The sequence below is a fragment of the Rutidosis leptorrhynchoides genome, chromosome 7 (assembly GCF_046630445.1).
Source record: "Rutidosis leptorrhynchoides isolate AG116_Rl617_1_P2 chromosome 7, CSIRO_AGI_Rlap_v1, whole genome shotgun sequence".
NCBI classification, from domain to species: domain Eukaryota; kingdom Viridiplantae; phylum Streptophyta; class Magnoliopsida; order Asterales; family Asteraceae; genus Rutidosis; species Rutidosis leptorrhynchoides.
Genome location: NC_092339.1, coordinates 109,955,304 through 109,973,888, shown reverse-complemented (window position 1 = coordinate 109,973,888; position 18,585 = coordinate 109,955,304). Strand labels below are relative to the sequence as shown.

At 31.0% G+C, this 18,585-nt stretch overlaps 2 long non-coding RNA genes and 1 other non-coding gene across 4 annotated transcripts; 2 read left to right on the top strand and 1 right to left on the bottom strand.

Annotated features, from left to right (window-relative positions):
* The first annotated feature begins 6,968 nt into the window (after positions 1-6,968).
* On the top strand, positions 6,969-7,075 carry LOC139860970 (small nucleolar RNA R71). The gene has a single exon (XR_011763594.1). It is a non-coding gene; the product is annotated as a small nucleolar RNA R71 (small nucleolar RNA).
* A 4,403-nt stretch (positions 7,076-11,478) lies between these two features.
* Positions 11,479-14,472, bottom strand: LOC139858465 (uncharacterized). Of its 2 annotated transcripts, XR_011762952.1 has the most exons (4): positions 13,713-14,472; positions 13,214-13,312; positions 12,160-12,272; positions 11,479-11,516 (listed from the first exon to the last, which is right to left on the bottom strand). It is a non-coding gene; the product is annotated as an uncharacterized lncRNA (long non-coding RNA). The 2 variants fall into 2 exon arrangements; XR_011762953.1 differs by lacking the exon at positions 13,214-13,312.
* Positions 14,473-15,042: 570 nt separating this feature from the next.
* Positions 15,043-16,907, top strand: LOC139858500 (uncharacterized). Its single transcript, XR_011762971.1, has 3 exons — positions 15,043-15,322; positions 16,090-16,246; positions 16,391-16,907. It is a non-coding gene; the product is annotated as an uncharacterized lncRNA (long non-coding RNA).
* Positions 16,908-18,585: the final 1,678 nt, after the last annotated feature.

Sequence of the window (18,585 nt, the reverse complement as noted above, 5' to 3'; positions counted from 1 at the left end):
AGTACACGTATAATAACTTTTCAAAAGTGACGTTTTCACTACCATCATAACCTTTATGTGAACACCGTTGACTTCCATATCAACATAAAGCATGAGTTGAAAATAAGATTCAAATATATTCTTTATACTGATTGGTAAAAAAATCTACTTTTTTATGTTTAAAAGGTGATAGCAAAGAATACTCTGTCACACTTGCAAAAGCTTCAGGGTTGTGTTCTAGCGCAGCAGCCCAGTTCTCATCAATAACTCTCTGTAAAATAATTAGTCCAAACGTGATTTAATGTAAAGAATTAACATGAAAATATAACACTATGAAAACAACATACCTCACACCTTGCAGCTTCAATTTTCTTTTGTGCTTTCACATCAAGTAGTGCTTGTTTTCGTCGAACCGCTAAATCAATATAGAGCTCATTTGAAAAATGATCAAATGAAACATACACGTAATATGTGTACGTTTATTTATACTTATCTTGTAGAGCATAGCAGATGTACAAAATAATAAGCTTACCATTTCTTCTTCTTGTTGGCGACTTAAGTCAAATCTCTGACGGTGATGCATTCGTAAGAGATCCTGCAACTTATTTAGGTCGTTGCCAAGTGATGTTATGCGAGGTGTATACGAAATACTATTATTTTTACTACAAAATATTATGAAATATTACACAAGTTTTATTTATTTATATAGATGAGATATACCTAAACCTTGCTACAATACTTATAGGCAGTGTACCTAATCGTAGAGTAGTGTAGTTTTTAGTAAGTCCGGTTCATTCCACAGGAAGACGGCTTATTGCGTACACTATATTTTTAAATAATTATATTTGTGTGTATATATATATATATATATATATATATATATATATATATATATATATATATATTAGTAATATAGTAGTATTATTATTATTATTATAAAAGAGGGGTTTTACCGTTTAATGACCGGTTTGTCGATTTTAAATAAAGCGTAAAGATAAATGACGATAATATAAATGGCAGAATTTAAATTGCGATAAAGTAAATTGCAGCAATTAAAATGACAGTAAATAAAGGTACGATGAAATATGAAATAAAAGTATTATGCTTATTTAAACTTCCGTAATCATGATGTTTGACGTTTTGATTAATTGTTACCCGGGTTAATTGTCCTTTGTCATGGTTTATTTGATATCTATCTGGTTTTTGTCCATAATAGTCCATCGGTCATAATTATAAAATACTCGTCAAATTAACCTTATTTCCGAAGTCAAATATTCCAACTAATTAGGGATTCGAACTGTAACAAGGTTTTAATACTTTGTTAATAATTACACCAGGTTATCGACTGAGTGTAATCCAAGGTTTTAATACTTTTTTACCAATTACACCAATTATCCATGTATGTAATTCACCCCTGTTTTAATGAGATATGAATATTAATTTACTCACTTGATCAGAATGAATAATCAATTACCCAACCCGAATAATTAATTAAATGATCGTAAAAGATGTCGTATAAACGTCACTAAATAGAACATACATAATCATTTTAATAATTATTAGATTAACTAATTTGAAGATAGGTTCGACAGATTCTAACGAGTTGTCATTCGATTATACAATACCCCTATCTATTAATAGTCAATAGTCCAATGTCCACAAGTGTTGGTCTTTTGTCCAAACCGTAATTATGGTACAAAATCTAATAACCCCGTCTTAATATTTAGTATAATATCACGATTACTTTGGCTCAAATAAGCATAATAATAACTTAGTTACGATATATTAAATTAAAAAGGAAGAACATAGCTTACAGTGGTGATTAATTGCGTAGTGTTGCACGGACAGAATTTCGACTTACAAAACCTTAAAACATTTCTTACATTAACCCAATTATTATTAAACTTAATTTAAACTTAATATTATATATATATATATATATATATATATATATATATATATATATATATATATATATATATATATATATATATATATATATATATATATATATATATATATATGTGTGTTTTCGTTACAGAGAAGGAAAAGAAAAAAGATGTGTAAAACTCGTCCGAAAAATGCTGAATTTATAGACTTGGCCACCATTTCCCTGCCATGCGATCGCATGGGAATAAGGCAGCCAGGCCATGCGATCGCATGGCCATCTGGATCCAGCTCAATCACTTTATTTTCTAGTTTGCCGACGTTTTATTTAAATATATATAATATATATAATTTATATTAATTATATTATATTCTAGTGCATAGTTGACTTGTAATTTTAAGTCCGTTGCGTCGCGCGTTGATAGTTGGCTCAGGTCCCGGTTCCGGATTTTTGAACGTCCTTTCATACGCGAAGATATCTTGTACTTTGCGTTCCGCGGCTTGTACTCTTGTAAATTTTAGACGTTTCTTACCAATAAATGGAACCACTTGGATTGTATCTTGTACATTTGAGCTTTTTTGGTCATTTGCGTCTTCAAATCGTCATTTGCATCTTCAGTCTTCGTACTTATTTATTTAAACGATTATTACATAAAAATAGAACAATAGTAACTAAAAGCTTTACATATTGGAAGGATATTGATACTAAATATATGTTCATTTAGAGTACTATCAAATATCCCCACACTTGAACGTTGCTTGTCCTCAAGCAATACAGAACTTAAAATAAAATCACACTTCACTCGAATCTCTTTTTTTATTCTCACACTTTATACATCAGTGATTTTAATACGATGGTATAAACAATGATAGTAACGATGTGGTTAACAGTCCCACATGACTATTAAAAATTTAGATCCTTTAAGGAAATTGGATCTTTATGAAAACATTTGATCTTTTGAAAATTCATTCTAGCTTTTACCCTAGATAAGTTTTCTGAATAACCCTTCACCGGTGTTTACAAAATATTTTTGTGGGTTTTGTGGGTTTCAGATTTGAAAATTTTAGCTCAAAACTTGTGATTTTGTGTCACCCACTTGCTAATCCTTGTATTAGAAAAGCAACACGTCCAGTATACTTGCTCCGTATATTACTTTTTGGTAAACTACCGTCCGGTTGTAAAGAAAAGCGATGAACAAGCAACTGTTAAGGCAATGTCTAATGACATGTAGATGTTCATGGTCCACAACGTGTTGGATGCAATTACTATCCTTTGTAGGAGAAATAGTAAAGATCACCCTATAATTTTTCGATCTGGCACAAGGTCCTGTCTTCGACCATGCTATGCAACCACCGTTCTTACAGTTGACACCCGATTTGGTTCAGGTGACCTAATGAATTCTAGGTGAATTCCTAGGATCTTACGTTCAATAGTAATGAACGCATTGAAAATGGGTTTTCAGAAAACAAATCGGTTTTAATTTGATCAAAATATTTTCTCGTTCAAGCTCGAGTTTAGATATCATCGAATTCCATGAGTTTGTAATTCTCAATCTTTAAGGTCAATCTCAAGGATTGAGTAATATCAGGCTTAAAAGCTGATTTTTAATCTTTTAAGGAGATTATCCTTTCTGGGGGTCTGATTCATTAGTCTTATCAAGCTAATTTGCACGGTGCCCTCCTCATTTTACGAGACAGATCCTCTCATGGCTAGGATAAGTCTGACCACTTGGCGACCCTGTTTGATGCTGAGGTCCGTGGATTTCCAGCTGATTTTCGAGATGACTTTTCTAGATTTTTCGTCAACCTACAGCTGGTCTGGATGACAACTTCCTGACCTAAATAAAGAAGCGCGTGTCTTTTTCGGAAGACTTTACTTCCTTTTAATGATGGAATTGATTCATCGTGTAGATCCATCTATTCTTTCAAAGGTATTACAATAAATCGAGTAAAACTGATTATTTTAGTCCAAAGCAAAAGTACCTGCAATAATCTGTACCAAATATGTGATATGTGTTTTAAAGAACTTGGTAAATTCTTCCCACACTTAACTTTTATTCTTTTCTTTGCCTTTTTATTCTCTTATATTCCATTTTAAATGAATTCAAGCATTTTGGGTTGTTTCTCCATTTATGTTCTCTCCGAGGTAACAATAATTTCGGCATTAACACCTAATTTTATCGTTCATAAATATGTATAAACATGATTTTGAATTCATTTAGTTGAAAAATTTTCAAATTTTCACAAAATTTGGCAAATAAACTAAGTGTAAACCTGGGAGAATTTATAACCCTTCTCCACACTTGAGATCATGCAATGCCCTCATTTGCATGAAATCAGAATATAATTATAAATTCATGAGGGTGATTAGTGTAGAAAAGTGATTAAAAATACCGAGTTTGCAAACATATTGTTTTATATCACATTTGATATTTTGCGTTTTGTCGTCAAAAATAGTAGCTTTTGCTGAACTTAATGTCAGTCTTTGAAAGTGCGATGTTTTACCCTGTTTTGTACACAAACTACAGACATATATATATATATATATATATATATATATATATATATATATATATATATATATATATATATATATATATATATATATATATATATAACCTTTATTTATTAAAACAATTTAAATGAATAATTTTTTAAAAAATTTTGTTTCCTTTTACTTTAGGTAGTTTTGGTATGTTTACCTAGTCCGTCCCTCGACAAAATTTTAAAATTTGTCATTTTTAAAGCGATTGTTTTAAAAGCAAATATTTTTGGGTTTTTTAATTTTTTTTTGATATACTTTAGATCAATAAAATTAAAAATAATGATAACAAAATTTTTTCGCCCCGCCCTCGGGTAAAGTAATTTCGGTTCCATGACCTAGTCTTCAACTTACGATGAATTTTAGAAATCATTTTTTAAACTTAATGAAATAAAGTAAATTTTGTTTTTAAATTCACACAAAACTTAAATTTAAAAAGCGTATTAATTTTATACAAAACCTACAAAAAAAAATAAAAAAAATCAGAATGGGGGAGAAAACTAGTTCTTTAGTGTTTGCTAGTGGAAAAGACCAATCAGATTCCATTCTCGAAACTACACGAGAACATAACAACTAACCCTAGACAGCATTATTTCTTAGAACATTTGAATCTCCCCACACTTAGGTAGCTGTGGTGTCAAATTTGTGATTAACTTCATTGTCAATTTCTTTTGGACCATAATCAATTTGCATATCTGTGACTTTTGCTTTAAGCCATTGGTCGGATTCCGGTGTAATATCCACAAATTCAACTAGTTTCGCCTTTTCTTTAGGCAATAGATTGGATACTAACCGGTTACATAACTTAAAGTTCCCCTTGGTTCTAGCATCACGAATCCGTTTGATAAGTTTCTTCATTGAACTGTTAATAACGGAGTCATTTAATTTCGTATCAACAACGGGGTTCTTTGTTATCAGGTCATCATTAGGTGTTACTTCATCTTCCCCACACTTAGGCGTTTTATTATTGCTAAGCACTACCGTTGGAGTTGGTAAAACAATATGGTTCTTACCAATCGTTTTTGTTGGTTCAACGGTTTTGGTTGGTGGAGATTTAGCCTTTCGACTCACAAAGGTGATCGATTTTTCATCATTACTAAGTGTCATTCTACCCTCTCTTACATCAAATAACGCCCTGATGGATGCTAAGAATGGTCGACCTAAAATTAGAGGAATGTTTGAGTCCTCTTCTATGTCAATGACAATAAATTCGACTAAAAAGGTTAAATTACCCACTTGAACGGGTAGGTTGTCAGCGATTCCAACTGGGTGCCTAATGGTTTGATCAAAGAGTCGAACACTCATCTCTGTTGGACTTAACTCACCTACTCCTAATCTCTTATATAATGAAAGAGGCATAACACTCACACTCGCACCTAAATCTGCTAGTGCATCATACATGACACAATCACTAAGTAGATAAGGAACAATAAATTCACCCGGATCACCTAACCTGGGTGGAGGTTTTGGTGGAACTGTCTTCACCGGGTTTATTTTTACGGTTTTTATTTCTTGTACTTTCTTATTCTTCTTCTTCTTCTTTCCAGAGGTATCACAAACTTTATTACCTATTACTTTCTCATACTCAACTCCTTTTCTTGGAAACGGGATGGGTGGTCTGTATGGTGCCACCACTGGCTTTACATACTCGGGTGGTGGAGGTGTTGTAACTTCTTCATTGTTACTCACGTCTAAAACCTTCCCATCTTCTGATGCTGGTTTTTCAGAATTCGTTGAAACCATATCAACATTGTCATTCCGAGGATTTACTTCAATATTACTTGGTAGCTTTCCTTGTTCCCTCTCACTCATCATGCTAGCAAGAGTACCTACGTGTTTTTCTAGATTCAAAATGGAAGCTTGTTGAGTTCTTAGTGATTGATGAAACCTCTCATTTGTTTGGGTTTGAGATGTAATAAATTGTGTTTGAGATTCCATTAGCTTTGCCATCATTTTATCCAGATTTGACTTTTTCTCTTCGGTTTGTTGCGGTGGTTTATACAAGCTAGGTCTTTGTTGATTGAAAGTGTTGTTTTGAGTTGGTTGGTTATTCGGACCTTGTTGGTTGTATGAGTTATTGTTGGGTCCATTTGGATTGTAAAGAATGTTTTGATTTCGATTGAAGTTTGGCCTTGGCGGTTGATAATTATTTTGATAATTATTTCCCAGCCTTTGGTTCATGTAGGAAACATTCTCACGTTGTTCCATTGTTTGTTCAATGTGACAATCTTTCGTTAAGTGTGGTCCACCGCATTGTTCACAACTGATTCGTATTGCGTGAATATCTTTAGTCATCTTTTTCATTCGTCTCTCGAAAGCATCTATCTTTGCGGAAATGGAATCAAAGTCATGGCTAGAATCGGCTCTAGCCGCTTTAGATGATCTAACGATATCTTTTTCTTGATGCCACTCATGTGAGTGGGAAGCAGTGTTATCAATAATTTTGTAAGCTTCAGTTGCGTTTTTCTTCATAATGGAACCACCAGCTGCTATGTCGATGTCTTTTCGTGTAGTAATATCGCATCCTTGGTAGAATATTTGTACTATTTGATAAGAGTCTAAACCATGTTGAGGACATCCTCTCAACAACTTTCCAAATCTCGTCCATGCCTCATATAGAGTTTCATTTGGCTTTTGCGTGAACGTAATAATTTCTCCTTGAAGTCTCACGGCTTTAGATGCCGGAAAAAATTGTTTAAGAAATTTCTCAACTAAATATCCCACGTGTCAATCGCTCCTTCAGGTAACGATTCTAACCAATCTTTGGCTTCTCCCTTTAAAGTCCAGAGAAACAACATGAGATAAATCTGTTCATCCTCAACTTCTCTAATTTTAAATAGAGTACAAATTCTATTAAAGGTTCGAAGATGTTCGTTTGGATCTTCTTTTGGCGTACCACTATATTGGCATTGATTAGTTACCATGTGTAGGATTTGTCCTTTGATTTCATAATCTGGTGCATTAATATCTGGCTTAATAATGGCGTGACCTTGGCCCGTGCGTGTGGCTCTCATTCGGTCTTCCATACTTAGAGGTTCCGTTACTTTCATAATTGAATTTGTTGAATACGAATCACTAGAGGATTCTGATTTAACGGTTTGTGGTTCAGGAGGAATGATTAGTGGTTCAGGATCTTGGAATTGTCCCTGAATATCCTCCGGGTTATCAATTGTGAGGTCTGGTTTAAAAGATGGATTATCGGAAATTTGAGTTGGAGTACTTGTTCGACTAGATGATGATTCTAAAGAAAAATCAACGGCGACAATATTGGCTAGATGTCTTGATCGAGTTACAGGTGGTAAACGTATGAAAGGTGGTGAACATTTTGCTCGGTGCATTCACTGAATATCCTATTAGTTATAAAAGATAAAAATTATATAAGCTATCAAATTAATAGACTTTTCTGATTTTGCCCACGTTTCGAATAGCCAATAGATGCAGCAGGTAGCCAGGACCCTTTAAATCGGAAGCCCACAACTCGCCACTAACAAATCCAACTATTACTACGAACCAGAAAATTTTGGATGTCTATCAATTTAACCGCTTAAAATAATTTTTCGTCGAAATTTTGAGGATAAAATCTATGTCCTAAAAACTAGAGCGTCGAGAAATAAGGAAGAAAAATAGTGCGTCAAAACGTCGAAAAATAAAAAGTCGAAAAAAAAATAATAATAAGAAAGTAAAGCGTCGAAACTTAAAAGTCTAAAAACTAAATATTAAAAGTTGTGTCTAAAGGAATTAAAGCTTAAAAGGAATTCTATATCCAAAACGGCAATAACTTAATAGGCACTAAAATCTATTAAATATTATAGCGATAAGCAACGTCGTAAAATTCTAAAGCGCCTAAATCTTAATATAAAGAAAAAGCACTTAAGGGATTTTACGACAAAGCCTAGAAATCTAGAAATATGAAATTACTACGGCAAAATACAAAGTTTAAAACTAATTACGAACGACAAATATTAAGAAATAAATGATAAAAATACAAATTATAACTAAAATGATAAAAATACAAATTTTATAAAAATATTATTTTTATATTATATTTTATAAAAGTATTAAACTATAAATATAAAAATATAATTAAAACTAAATTTATTAAAACGAATACTAATTATTATTATATTAAAACCCTAATTAATAATAAATATATTATAATAAAAACCCTAAACTGTCGGCTGAGGATACTGCTCCTGTCAATCACTCCATGCGATCGCATGGAGTTCAAGGCTTCTGGTCATGCGATTGCATGGCTTCGAAGTCCAGTTCAGCTATTGGGCTGCTACAGTGTTGGACCGATTTATTTTTTTAATTTAATTTCTTTTTGTTTTTTTTATAAAAGATAGATAATAAAAATAAATTTTTATAAAAACTTAAAATACTTATTAATTTTATAAATAAAAATCTTAATATATATATATATATATATATATATATATATATATATATATATATATATATATATATTTGTTTTATATTTTTAAGACTTATTATTAATACAAAATATTTTTACAAAATAAGAAATATAGCGTAAAAATATAGCGTTTCGCCGGGTCCCCGGCAGCGGCGCCAAAAACTTGATGTTATGCGAGGTGTATACGAAATACTATTATTTTTACTACGAAATATTATGAAATATTACACAAGTTTTATTTATTTATATAGATGAGATATACCTAAACCTTGCTACAACACTTATAGGAAGTGTACCTAATCGTAGAGTAGTGTAGTTTTTAGTAAGTCCGGTTCGTTCCACAGAGAGACGGCTTATTGCGTACACTATATTTTTAAACAATTATATTTGTATATATATATATATAAATATATAATATATATATATATATATATATATATATATATATATATATATATATATATATATATATATATATATATATATATATATATATATATATATATATATATATATATATATTAGTAATATAGTATTATTATTATTTTTATTATTATTATTATTATTATTATAAAAGAGGGGTTTTTACCGTTTAATGACCGGTTTGTCGATTTTAAATAAAGCGTAAAGATAAATGACGATAATATAAATGACAGAATTTAAATTGCGATAAAGTAAATTGCAGTAATTAAAATGACAGTAAATAAAGGTACGATGAAATATAAAATAAAAGTATTATGCTTATTTAAACTTCCGTAATCATGATGTTTGACGTTTTGATTAATTGTTACCCGGGTTAATTGTCCTTTGTCCTGGTTTATTTGATACCTATCTGGTTTTTGTCCATAATAGTCCATCGGTCATAATTATAAAATACTCGTCAAATTAACCTTATTTCCGAAGTCAAATATTCCAACTAATTAGGGATTCGAACTGTAACAAGGTTTTAATACTTTGTTAATAATTACACCAGGTTATCGACTGAGTGTAATTCAATGTTTTAATACTTTGTTAACAATTACACCAATTATCCTTGTATGTAATTCACCCCTGTTTTAATGAGATATGAATATTAATTTACTCACTTGATCAGAATGAATAATCAATTACCCAACCCGAATAATTAATTAAATGATCGTAAAAGATGTCGTATAAACGTCACTAAATAGAACATACATAATCATTTTAATAATTATTAGATTAACTAATTTGAAGATAGGTTCGACAGATTCTAATGAGTTGTCATTCGATTAGACAATACCCCCTATCTATTAATAGTCAATAGTCCAATGTCCACAAGTGTCGGTCTTTTGTCCAAACCGTAATTATGGTATAAAATCTAATAACCCCGTCTTAATATTTAGTCTAATATCACGATTACTTTGGCTCAAATAAGCATAATAATAACTTAGTTACGAGACATTAAATTAAAAAGGAAGAACATAGCTTACAGTGGTGATTAATTGCGTAGCGTTGCACGGACAAAATTTCGACTTACAAAACCTTAAAACATTTCTTACATTAACCCAATTATTATTAAACTTAATATTATATATATATATATATATATATATATATATATATATATATATATATATATATATATATATATATATATATATATATATATATATATATATATATATATATATATATATATATGTTTTCGTTACGGAGAAGGAAAAGAAAAAAGATGTGTAAAACTCGTCCGAAAAATGCTGAATTTATAGACTTGGCCACCATTTCCCTTCCATGCGATCACATGGGAATAAGGCAGCCAGGCCATGCGATCGCATGGCCATCTAGATCCAGCTCAATCACTTTGTTTTCTAGTTTGCCAACGTTTTATTTAAATATATATAATTTATATTAATTATATATATATTATATTTTATTCTAGTGCATAGTTGACTTGTAATTTTAAGTCCGTTGTATCGCGCGTTGATAGTTGGCTCAGGTCTCGGTTCCGGATTTTCGAACGTCCTTTCGTACGCGAAGATATCTTGTACTTTGCGTTCCGCAGCTTGTACTCTTGTAAATTTTAGACGTTTCTTATCAATAAATGGAACCACTTGGATTGTATCTTATACATTTGAGCTTTTTTGATCATTTGCGTCTTCAAATCTTCATTTGCATCTTCAGTCTTCGTAATTATTTATTTAAACGATTATTACATAAAAATAGAACAATAGTAACTAAAAGCTTTACATATTCGAAGGATATTGATACTAAATATATGTTCATTTAGAGTATTATCACCAAGCATGATTTGTGCCAACTCTGGAACTATTATCGCGATAAATTTAAACAATTATCACATAAATTTAAACAATTTTCGCAACAGGATGCCGATGAGTCGATGCACCTGAAAAAAGTGAAACCTTTAGTAGATGAAACCACATTACAAGTGCTGAATTATCCATTTAGTCTGAATGATCTATCTATAGGTTCAAAAGAAAACATTCATCTTAAATTTGTTGACTTGCAGATATAACAATAACAACTAACCTTAAAGGTATAACAATTCAAAATTATGTTAGAAAAATTAGAGTGCAGGCCAACAAGAGTTAGAAAAATTAGAGTGCAGGCCAACAAGGTCAACGGATTTTGGTCTTCTTCATCAACACATCTTTTGCTTGATTAATTTTCGCTGCGAGATACGCTTCCTTTACTTTATCTATCGCACTACTTTCTCTATACATGAAAAAAACAATACAACATATATATATTATATATGTAAATTTAAGGATTAAATCACATGTTAAAATCATCGGATCCAAATAATCAGAACCAAATTACATCATTATCATGAAATTAAATAATATCATATGCATTAATAAAGGAAAACAGGGAAGAAGTTAGGTACCCAATTCCAAGAATAAGTGATCGTTTCTATGGTTGATCAATACCAGACTTTCTTTTATGTGGGTAACGGTCGATTCAAAAAAATCGGTCGATGAGGATCGGTGGTTAGGAGACGGTGAGGATAGGTTTAGGGTTCTTTTTTTCCTGAGTGTGGTGAATGAATTTTCTCAACTCTTTATTAATTTTCTCCCGTGTTTTTTTAGTTATAAGGGTATTAAGGACAAATAAGTTAGCTAATTTTTTTAGTGTATGATTAAGGACCGTTAGATCAAGGGGTATTATAAGGTAATTTTCTAATCTAATGGTAATTAAGGGGATTTTGAAAACATTTATTAGCTAATCGAGAGTCTCTTTTAATGTGTATATATATATATATATATATATATATATATATATATATATATATATATATATATATATATATATATATCTTTGACGTATTTAAAAAAAAAAACTCATAAATGTAATTTACAATGGAGGAAGCTCTAAACTAAAACGCTATAGCTGGTTCTTTGAGCATCCATCCAACATGGCATTCCTCTGCCATCAGTTTCCTCCTTGCGCTTTCATGTCTCTTGCCTTCATCTGCCAACAACATTTAAAACTAATTAATGCAAAATTGATATGCTAAAATGATGGATAAGTACCTAAGAGGCTAAGATTGTAGGTGTTAAAATTAACTAAAGTCAAACTAACTTGTAGATGTTAAAACTAATTGAAAACAAACTTGATGGAAAATCATGTGTACTTTTACCAAAACAGATTAACGCATCGGATAGTTAAAATAATAATCTTTTATTATTTTATGAACAAATTTTAACAAGATTAAATTTTCACTTATTTAATGAAACATGCACACGATTAATCTTTCCCAATGATCCAGTTACACCATAATAATTGTCATGAATATAAAACAAAAGAGGAGTTGACGATATACCTTTCTTGGAGAAATTGATGAGACGGAGAGAAACTTACGATCAAAAGTATGACCGTCTCTTTGGATAGTCCACAGTCCACACTACACTTCAAACGACCGTCAATGGATGATAGTCCAAACCCAAGTAATATTAATCAACCTTTGGTTAATATTATGAAATCAAAATTTTTTAGTTCATCGAAAGAAGAATGAGAGATAAATTACTCCGTAATATGGTACAATATATATAGATATTTTATTTTAATATTTCATCCGTGAACTTTTTAAATGAACCCGTGAATTCAAATTACTATGATAAAGTCGTATTTCTCAAATACTTCATGGATATGTTATGTAACTTATAATTAATAATTTATATCATGTCGCTTTCATGTGAATAGTAAATTAATTAATTTCGATTCATTTACTATTCATATGAATAGTAAATGAATAAATTTTGATTTACTATTTTGTTACTTGAGTAATATATATACATCATATATATTTTTATTTGACGTCTCGGTGTATATGTGTGTGACCCCGAAGGCTCAAATGATGTTGGCTATATAGTTATATGTTGTACCTTGCACATTAATCCTACAAAACTAACTTGTAGGTAAGAGCTAGCATATGACAGTTGTGTAGCCCTTGAACTACCCCGAACACACATATATCAAATGCACAGAATAATGTGTAGCCCTTGTACCACCTAAATGCAAGATATCAAAGACACTTGTAAACAAAACTGAATTACTAAAACAGTATTAAAATGAAACAAGTCAACAACTCTGAAAATTTTGATTGAAGAATATGCATCCAAACACATATACGAATGATATCATATAAGTTTGCAATTAGCGCTAGGGCTCATGCTATGGAAGGAGTTAAATGAGTTCAGTGTCATCTTTGCTTGACGATGGCTTGAAATGACATATCAACCAAAACATGACACAATAATATACCTACACAAACATCATGACAACTACAACACATGATGAAAATAATATACATACACAAACAAAATCAAAGGTTGTACACACGCTGAACTAACAGTTGAAGCATATAAAAAATAAGTAATTTATTAAGTTATCGAAAATCAAAGCACATACCCTCAGGTTCAAGAAAATCATGGTGGGTTTCGATTGCTGATGCAAACTAATAACCTGCACTGGAACCTGACTGCTGCAGAGAATACTCAAACGAAGCACCAGAGCGTCGAGCCACGAATACATATGAAAAAACATAAAGTAAACCAAGGAAGGGTAAAACAATTCTCCTAATCACATTGGTTCACTTAAGAGAACATTAGCATATTAGCAAACGACCCGCGAATTGAAAGCATCACTGATTCATTATTCAACTCAATTTAAAACCATTAATAATAGCAGGACCGTTAATAACCTGTGTGAAGTTTTTTTTATCAAATCAACAACTGATAAAAGCCTTGATCTATTATACCTTATTTAATATATAATCACAATCATATAGCTCAATTACGTAAAAAAAAAGTAATATAAATTCAAGAATAACCTAAAAACCCTAAATCCAATAAAACACTATAATAAATCAAAACTATAAAACCTAACCTGAGGTTGTGTAAAAGAGGCGATAGCTTGTGATTTCGGGCTGGTGCCGGAATTTGGGATGCCCGGTAAAGTGGAAACTACGTCATTGGTAAGAGTACCCATGAGACCACCCATGGTGGTGTCCTGGGCGGCGATGGTGTTGGTGACGACCGCGGATTCAACAGGTAAACATTGTTTTCCCGAGGATGGGAGCTTCAATTCAAATGAATTCTTGTTTTGTCTTTCAATCGAATTGAAGAAGATGAATTGATTTAGGGATTTAGCCCGTAGTTCGGTGGGTAAGAAGAAATCCGAATAGAATTAAGATCCGCTTGTTTTTTTAAGGGTATATAAGGTATAATTTTGATTAAAAACAATTTTATTAGCTAATATTTTAAGTGGATGATAAGGCACCGTTGTATCGAGGGATATTAAGTTGTAATTTTTTAATCTAACGGTAATTAAGGGCGTTTTGAAAACAATTATTAGCTAATCGAGACCCTCTTTTAATGTATATATATATATATATATATATATATATATATATATATATATATATATATAGTGATAGTGATATTGTATTTTCTTATTTAAATTTGATACGAGTATTAATTCATAATAACTTCTATATATCTATATAAACAAGAGTTTAATTTAGCTTACTTGTCATTATAAGAGTATTAATAGAAATGATTGACATTTGGAAATTACATATGTCAACACACCAAAATTTATCCTAATATTAATATTAAAATGATAATTAAAAACTAATCAAAACATGTTCATTAATAAATTAAAATAATTAATGAACAAAATAGATTAGCTAAAATATAGAAAAGGAAAACAGATCACTAACAGGCCTTTTCAAAAAACCTATTCTTATCCCTTCTAACATTTCTCTATCACCCAAACCTAACCCTAAAATCACGATGATACTATTCTCATTATCAAACAAAGGAACACGCCTAATTCGAATACCAAACTTAATTTATTTCCAGGTTTGTTTCTAATAAATATTCAATTCGTTGATTTTAACGATATTATCATAATGGTCCATCGACTGCAACTCAGATCGAGAACAATGAAAACATTCCTATGGCTAACAACAACGATAACTCAAATTGTTCATCTTCGATTCGATTTATTCAAAAAAGGTACTAGAATTTGAATTTTCTAGGTTAAATAGTGTCGATTGCATAGTTGTTTGTTTAGCGGATTAGTCGATTATTATCGTTGTTATCGTCTATCTACTATTATCGTTGGTTTCGAATTTGTTACGGATTAAAAAAACTTAAATAGTAATGCAACCGTGTATTTTGTAAGATGTTATTTGTTCTATGTAAGATAAAAGATATGATTATAAAAAAATGATTACTATGTAAGCTGTAGAATCCTAATGTATTTTTGTGAATGGTTTTCAATTTAGAATACCTAATTACATAAATATTCGATTTGATAAATGTACAGCCGTGATTTAAAATTTAGAATGAAATGATTTTCAAGTTTATTCGAATTTTCACTAATGGTGGTTTTCATGTGTATGCTTACTGTGTGTCTGTGTTGTACATGTAGCGCTTAATACTGATTTGTCTATTCCGTAGTAACTTGTAATCAGGTATTCTGACCTAAACACAATCTTCGATCTGCCTTTCCTAGGAATATCATGTTAGCTTTTTGTCTATAGATACATAGAGACTTTGATCCTCAACAAAAGTTGGTGATTCATATTTGATATGCAACTAAATAATGGTAAATTTAGTTGCTTAAGTTCCATGCTAAACAAAAATATCAGACTGGATAATAAAGAAACTCATTGTCAACATATTAACTATTTATTTGTTCTTTAATTGATAAAAGAAACTTTAATTGTCAATTCAAATTGTTATGGAAGAAATATTCTGAATTGTGATCTAATGCGCAGCACATTTGAAGTGATTCAGGTCGACAAACATCTATATTGCGTGGTAAGTAAAACTACAAGCCACAATCGCCTGCACAACATATCCAGCATTACTGGACGGCTTGATCGAATGCAATAGATGAAATATTAGGGAAACAAGTTTCATCATCTGCTGCAGGTACAATATATGTATAATATAGTGCTCATTGCCTCATTTGTATAGCCGATTAAACAATTTGCATATTATTTAAGTGAGTATACAGGAAAACTAATCAAAAACTATAATTTGAATTATTAATGTGATGTCTACTATACGTATTAGGTTTCTAATCGACTCATACCGAAACTGATGGGATTCGAGATTCAATTTTATCAAAAGAAGACAGAAAATTGAGAAGCGCTAAAATTAACAACGCCATGTACACCTCCTTCGTTTCCAGACTCGCAAGCATCGGGGTCAACAAGTAATATAACTGTTGATTCTACGGTAGATTCATTCACCAAAAGGAACACATCGAGAGGTAGAAATAGGAAGTGTGTCAATTTGAAACTTATTGTTAGCTACTGTTTGTTATTTATATTTGCTACTAACTTATTGAGGACTAGACTTTTTCGTTACTCTTAATCATGTGGTTGATGCCATTCAACTATATGCCGACTACACATTAAAGGTTATGATAGCTTTCTTATAGTTGCACATTAATAGCTCAACATCACTGCATTAAGCATATGTTTTTAGATGTATTAGTCATTGTTAATGTATTTGGTGAGAAGTATTTAAATCTGGACATCCATTATAATTTTTTAAATCATTAACGTGACTTTCATAAAGATGTATATAATGAATCCTTAGTAAATCATTGTCTTTCATTATTGTAGCTTTTTATAGAATGAAAAATCATTATATATGTAATTAATTTTGAAAGATTTTTGAGCAGCCGTGCAACGCACGGGCTCAAAACCTAGTTAGATTATAAATAAAAAATAAAATAAGTAATTTATAGTATGCTCAAGTGTAGTTCTTTTTAGTTGATTTCTATAATTGACACGGTAGTATAAAAAAGTATTCTTTGCATTTCAATTTTATTTCTCAGATAAAAACATGTCGTTTCAAACTTAGGGTCTGTTTGTTTGCTAAATCATTCAGTTTTTATCAAACACACCCTTACATTTTACTTACTTTTTTTTATCTTACATTAATTAATTAACCATATAAACATATTTTATCTGTTTATTGTTATGTAATTTAGAAATTAGAAATGAATAATAAAATGCAGTATCAAGAAATATCACAATTACACTAGGGATGATATCGGTACAGGAACCGTACCGTACCATACTGTAACGACCCGTCAAAATCGCTATTGACGCGGCACGTTAATCATTGATTCCACAGTGAGGTTTTGACCTCTATATGATACGTTTTGATAAAATATTGCATTCATTAAAATAAGTGACTTTCTAAACATAAAAAGTTATAAACATGTGGGCGAGTGCTTAGGTATAAGCAAAATCCCAAAATACATAAGTCTTTAATTTACAAGTTGACATCACAGTCCAATTATTTATTACACAACGCAGTTTTATTTTGAATGCAATAAACTTTGTACAAAGCATGAGAGACTCCATGCAGGCAACAAGCACATCACAGCGGAAGCATTCTAAGGACCTGAGAATAAAACATGCTAAAAAGTCAACACGAATGTTGGTGAGTTATAGATTTAATTGCTCGAGTCATAAACATATATAAAGATAGACCACAAGATTTCATCAAAAGTTTATCAATAGATTCTACGTAACAGAGCACCCTGGTAACTAAACTTAACGTTATAGTGATAATTACCCCATTCGTTTTAATACACGCAAACCAACGTGTCTTAAACTCAAATAACATACGTCCGTTAAAAGGCTAGCGCTCTAGCTCGGACGGGGATGTCAAGCCCTATGGATCCATATACAATTATTCGCGCCCACCAGTCCATATCCTATGTACTGGCAGCTACTAGTTACCAAAGCTAAGGGATTTTCAGTTTAACTCAGTGTAGAATTTAGTATGTACTTGTGTCTTATCGCGTTTAAAATAAATTGCATGTATTCTCAGCCCAAAAATATTTAAAGTATTTAAAAAGGGAGACTATAAACTCACATTTCAATATTGCGATTCAATATTGTAGGTAAATTGCGTAGACGTAGTGATGGTAGACGACTCTATGGTTGACCTTGGATTCAAGAACAATACCCCGAATAATACCCAATATTTTCTTAGCTTAAAGCGGTTTGAAACCCGAATTAAAACACCCTCGTATATATCTTATTATTATTAAACTTAAATTATAATTATAATTATAATTATAATTATAAATATAAAAATTGATTAAAGAAAATTAAAGTGTGAAGAGTTCGTGCAGAAATCTGGCGTATTTATAATACTTTTCGATTTACTGTAGCTCATGCGATCGCATGAGGTTTCAGTGTTTTTGCCATGCGATCGCATGACCGCCTTTTCCGTTTTTGTTT